General features: G+C 38.6%; 1 protein-coding gene across 12 annotated transcripts in view; it reads left to right on the forward strand.

Annotated features, from left to right (window-relative positions):
* The window catches only part of Macrod2 (mono-ADP ribosylhydrolase 2), a 1,997,664-nt gene extending 1,993,676 nt beyond the window's left edge, over positions 1–3,988 (forward strand). For 11 of the 12 annotated variants that reach the window (XM_006500246.3, XM_006500249.3, XM_017319283.2 and 8 more), the window contains one exon: positions 854–3,988. The gene's annotated coding sequence lies outside the window, so the exon portion shown is untranslated. The remainder of the gene's footprint in view (positions 1–853) is intronic. The other variant, NM_001013802.3, reaches the window with a different exon arrangement.
* The last annotated feature ends 2,012 nt before the right edge of the window (positions 3,989–6,000 follow it).

A 6,000-nucleotide genomic window follows, 5' to 3' on the forward strand; every position in this document is an offset into this window, starting at 1 on the left:
TGGATGAAAAATGTGATCTTTCCAGACAGAGTAATGGCAGTCACTATTGGAAAAATGAAAAAAAGAATAAAGTCAAAAAGCAAGAGTAAAACTCTCAAACACTATGCTGAGTGAGAGAGCACAGAGATGCTTGTGACATCTGTTTATAGAGAACTCATTTGTAAAAAGTTCTAGATCAGGTAACACAATCCCACAATTATTGGTTCCAGCAGGAGTAGACCTGAGAAAGGGAGATTTCTTTAGCCATGAGAAATTTTTTGATCACAATAGTGTCACAGACTAAATGTGACTCTTAAGACTAGAAGTAAATGAATGTACCTGGCTTGTACGTTTCTCTGGAGGTAGAGTAGACCTTAGAAAGTCAAACTAAAATGACCACAAACTCTTCTGGAAAAGAGTATATTAGAGTTGGCTCAAGGGTGGAAAACCCAGCAGATGCTTAACAAAAAAAGCTCTCATAGAAAGCTTTGGTAAATCTGCATACTGTAAATTGTTTACATACCAGTCTCTAGAACCTAGAATGTACCAATAGACTGGGAAAGGAAGAACACATCAAAGGTAGATTGTTCAAAGAATTCTTTGAACACTTGAGTTAATTGTCTCCATCAGCTGAAGCAGTTTGTCATGTGGCCTACATATATCAGCAGTGATTTATAAGATCCTTAAAGATACCATATGCCATCAATTACAGTTCAGATAGGCAAAGCTCTTTGATAGTCAAATAAGCTATTTCTAGGCCTGTTTGAGGACTGAGAGACATTTCAAGTGCTTCGTTAAAAAGGTACTCCTTGCTAAGCCTTGTGAAGATGCTTAATCTTTAATCTAACAAATGGTTCCTCTTTGTCTTCCTCAGGGCCACAAGATGAAGCAAAGGAACAAAGAACTGAAGCTAAATGACAGCCCTCAGCATGGCAAGGCCTGGCCCTGGGGGACTTGGGAAGATGATAGTATGTGCTGTGGAAGGGGGTGGGGGAGGGGGGAAGCAAGTTCATGGAAGAAAGGGGGTCCTTTGCTCTAATTCTCCAGCTGCATTTCGTCGTTTACCTACAGAAAAGAAAAAGATGAAAAAAACAAAACAAAAAGAAAAGAAAAGACAAGAAAAATGAAAAAGCAAGCAAGCTCCCTCCATCTGTGGGAGGCCCCATGCTTAGCATCTTTCAGGCACTCAGTCCATATCATTTCTGTCTTTTATCCATGTCTCACCCTAGGGCCATGGTGATAGGGTTAATACTCACCCAGGGCTCCTTGCCCCTCTCTGCTTTCTTGATTCTCTCACAAAGCTGGTCATAGGACAGTTTGTTCCATGAATAAGAAAGAACATGATGACAAGCTAAACTGGCAGGCTAAATTTCAAGAGCTGCCATGCCCATCACTGGTATAATCCACAAAGGAGGAAGGATAGAAAATGGGTACAAACCTCAGATAACACTTGGAAGAGGTCTGAATAAGGAGTTCAAAATATTCAAATCAGGCATTAACGAAGAAGGTCAGACTTGGCAGCCTCTAGATTCTCCACTCTTCACACCCAGGATGCCCTGTGTGTTCATTTTTGGGGCTGATTTCAAGCACTGCTTCCTTGGTTTATGAGGTCTTCACTGTGTGCTTCCTTATGGAGTCCATCCCCAAGATGTGTTTTTTTTTTTTGTACACAATTGGAATGGGTGTTACTATCATTGAGATCAAAGGGAGTGTCTTGTTTCATTTGGGACTCTAATCTATTAATAACAATTGTAGTTTTCAAAGTTCCACTTGAAGTCTCTACTCTTCATAAAAGAATATCCATGGTGACCCAAGATGTGCTAGCCCACAGAGGTTCACACTTGAAGTTAGGAGCATTTGGAGCCATTACTTCTAGCCCTGACTTCCTGGTCTGCTAATGCCAAATCCAAGGGTGATTTGGCAGCTCATCCACTCATCCAAAACTTATCCAGAACTATACATGACTTAAGAAGCCAGTGGAACAGTGGTAGCTCAAACAATGAGGACCAGAGGAGGCTGGGCATCCTCCCAACTATCCATCCCAGAATAATCCTAGGTCTCCCACTGCCTCTTGGGGATCTAAAGACATGGTCGTGTCTTTTGCATATCATCTTAACACCCTACTGTTTTAGAATTGTAATGTTTTATGTTGCTATTCCTAACAAAATGGGGAACATGGAGCTGAGAGAGGATATCTAAAGTTAACAGTGGGATGATACCACTTTATAAGTATCTCATCCAATTTGCTAGTTTGGCCCTTTCCTGTGGAAAATCATCTTACCTTCCTATGACTAGTTTTGCCTGCTCTGCATTAGTTTCTGTTTCTAGGTAATTTATTTGGTATAATAAAGTAAGTAGCAAACCACACCTCTGCATATGTTACCTTTTAACAGCTCTTCTTTTCATTAACACAGTTCATCAACATAACAACAAGGCTATTTCAGGAATTTCATAAAGTTTCCCCATGGCTTTTGCTCATTTTTTTCTCTCTCTCTTTCTACAGTTTGACATGACAGCATATACCTCTCCATTACGTGTTGTTTTCTAGAACAATTCCTCCTCTAAATAATCTAAGGATACCACCCAGATAGATAGCTTCAATGTTTCCTGCCATCTTCATATTTTACAAGCACCCATCACTTTTGTGAAGTGCCTGACAAAAGAACCATGCTGGAAAGGCATTTCCCCATAACTCCATGGGGAAGTATAACTCAGCCTCCATTATAGGGTCACAGTGGGAAGGCACACCTGAGATAAGAGGAATAGCCAGAACTGAGACAATTCCAGGCCACCTTTCTCATTACCAATGGCAGCCGTTGTGTTTGGTCATCTTGTGTGGGGATAGGTTAAGAAACGGGGAGAGAGAATTCTCTGGAAACTGTAGGAAAAGGAAAACAATCTTTATATTTAGGAAACAGAAAAGGAGGAGTTCCACTCCTGAATTTGCTTAAACTTCCTTTTATGAATTAAAGTGCATTTTCATCTTTGCTTTGCAGTAGATTTTTGGTTGCTATGTGGCTGAATGATTGTATGCTTTAAAATAAATAATGCAGTTAATTTACACTTCAATAATGAAATATAAAAATGTTAGCTCTGGGCCAGACTGAAGGCATCTCAGATAAGGAGATGTGTTGTTCACTGGCCCTGTCACTGCACAGGCTGTACAATGCAGTACATGTGGGAAGTGGACTGATGCTTTCTGCACATGAATGCTAGATGGCCATTTCCAAACACACTTCAGACAGGCACATGTCATGAAGGGCAATAGGGGGATGGGAGGAAACTAGCCCTGTTATTAGTCACGTTTGCATACAGAGGACTGAAGTAGACCTTCAACATAATAGTCCTAATTAAAAAGGTACTCACTGCAGACTAGACAAAGGGGCTTTTCCTCTTCCTGGTAACTATTCAGATGATGGACAAGTCTTCTTTGAAAAAAGCTTACAAAGAAGACATCCGAAGCACTGTCTATGATACTGGGTCACATATTAATCACTGCAGCTAATTGTAAATCTTTCTATGAAACACTGAAAAGCCTCTTTGTGAATTAATACAGTTCTGCTTGATGCACTTGGTTTGCAAAGACATTTCTCTGTATGTGGTGCATGTCAGCTGTGCTTTGAGAAACAACAAAGTTAGCAGAATATGTTCAATATATTTTCTCGGGAAATAGGGTTTTTATCATATGACTCATTAAGGATTTGCCTTACCCTGACATTTGTGATATAAAGGAAAATCAGGAAAAAAGTAATTTTCTTGAACAAGATATGTTTTTACTTAATGCAAATAAGTGTAGTCTGTTGCTTGCAAGGAAAAAAATGTCTTCTGGTATTACTAGGGTAACATGTGCCTCTTTTGTTAAACAAGTCTTGAAATGCTGGACAGCTTCTGAATCTGTTTGTCTCTTTTCATCTGTGCCACACACTATGACACTTAAATGACTGTTGCCTTCGAACTATATTTGTTAGAGCAGAGTGCAAATAAACTTCTTTGAGAGGATAATGTGGAATTATGTGTTTTGTGAAATTTGTTCTTTAGCCACAAGCCCTAACTCTGCATTCATTTAATGCTATCTATTTGGTCATAAATAAGCATATTTAAAGTTGCCTCTATTAGTCCACTTTGACTCGATGATGTTCATTCCTTACTGAGACAAGTTGGAGTTTGCCAATGTTTTTCAAACTACAGAAAAGTTTCTGTTACATGCCTCTAAACAATCTCTTTCACACATACATGCAATTTTTTCTTTCTAAATAAGCCATTAATTTACTAACAATTTCTGAGATGCTGAGATAAAAAGAAAATAGGACCATCCTCGGAGTACATCCTCCATTAGTGGATTTTTTCTCAATTACCTCCTGTGAGCTTCTGCTACATCCACTCCAGTAGTGACCCACGTGACAGGCCTAGAAACCTGGACATAGTCCCGAGGTGAAAAGTTCACAAAAACTTAGTCTCCTGGGACCGTGGCATCCCATATAACGAATGCTCCAAATCTGTCCTTGCTTTAGTTATTAAATGTATCTGTGTGCTTTCCCTCAATATTGCTTTATTATCCTCAATATTGCTTTATTATAAGTTTCTCTAAGGATTGATTTTGACATATAGCTAAGTTAGATTTTTCACCAGTCCTAGGCAGTCCTTGAGCTGATCCTGAGCATAGATAGCTGAGTCACTGCCCTACACAAGAATTTACAATGACCTAGGAAGAAGGAAGGTTGTGGTCTAAGGAGGAACTAGAGTAAACACTTAGAACTATAGATAACTGAGTCACACCCATACACAGGAATTTACAATGCCTAGGGGGAAGGTGGACTATACAATAGAGTAGAATTGGAACTATTCTAAGATTAAGCTGATAGGTGGGGCTGCTTTTGATCCCAGTTGTTAACATTGAATTTTATCCCAGTTGGTTCCTGTTAGCTTTTAAGTATGCATTTGTCTGTTTGTGTAAAAGTCACTTAAAAGACTGATGCTCACTTTGATAGAAATACATTCAGATATAGCACACTCCCTTGTGTCTGAATTTGTTAGTCATTTCTCACCGACTCCTGCCCACCTGACCTGGACCCTGATTTCTCCTGCGGATTGAGGTGGGCTGAATGAAGCCAGTCTGCAGCAAGCTTCATCACTGGATGTGTGACTATGGCAGCCATACCTTCACTCTACTGTTGACAGAATCATGATAGATAAAATTACAAAAAATAGTTCAAAGTGTGGCACAGAGCCTCCAGAAATCACTTGGAAAAACCTCAATGCTCTATCCAAAGTGGATATACATAATCATTCCACAAAATTAGATTGCCATCCCTTCCAGAATAAGTGTACCAGTTTTCCACTTGTTCTTGTAGGCAAATAAGTGAGATCTTTCATAAAATGCCAGTGATGGACAACCTAAGGACAGCTAAGCTGCCACATCAGAGGAACATGTTTCCAGTAGTAAATAAAATTTGAAGAGGAAATAAAAAGCAGGCAGTACAGTCTCATGTTTTAGCCAGCATTCTTAACACAATGGTTCATAATGATAATGATGATCATGTGAGTTGATTCAAGCCCTGCTAGATACAATGCTTCTTTTATACCCAGCTATTTAAGATTCTTCATATCACTGAGGCTTCTTTGCTGCACTTCAACCAGCATTCAAACACAACACTGTGCAGGGACATTTCCCAGGAAAACTATAGGACTACAGAGAAGAATTAGTTTCTTAGTTAAATTAATTTGTCTGTTTCAGTGTTGAGTATTCATTTTGAATAAACATTCAGCTATCCAGATTCAAAGTGTAATCTCCCTACTGATCCTATTTCTTGTTATGTAATAGCTTATGCACTTCTTAGATAAAAGGCCTATATTCTAATTACTATGCAATAAAGCTAATACTTAACTAATCAATATAAATATTAAAGTTATAGTAGCTAAAACTATAATTATGTGATATTCTTAAATATTTAACTTTGTATTACAATATTTTTATTTAAAAATTTAAGAGAGTACATTAAATTGAGATGTTTAGCAACAGAA

The sequence above is a fragment of the Mus musculus genome, chromosome 2 (genome assembly GCF_000001635.26).
Source record: "Mus musculus strain C57BL/6J chromosome 2, GRCm38.p6 C57BL/6J".
Taxonomy (NCBI): domain Eukaryota; kingdom Metazoa; phylum Chordata; class Mammalia; order Rodentia; family Muridae; genus Mus; species Mus musculus.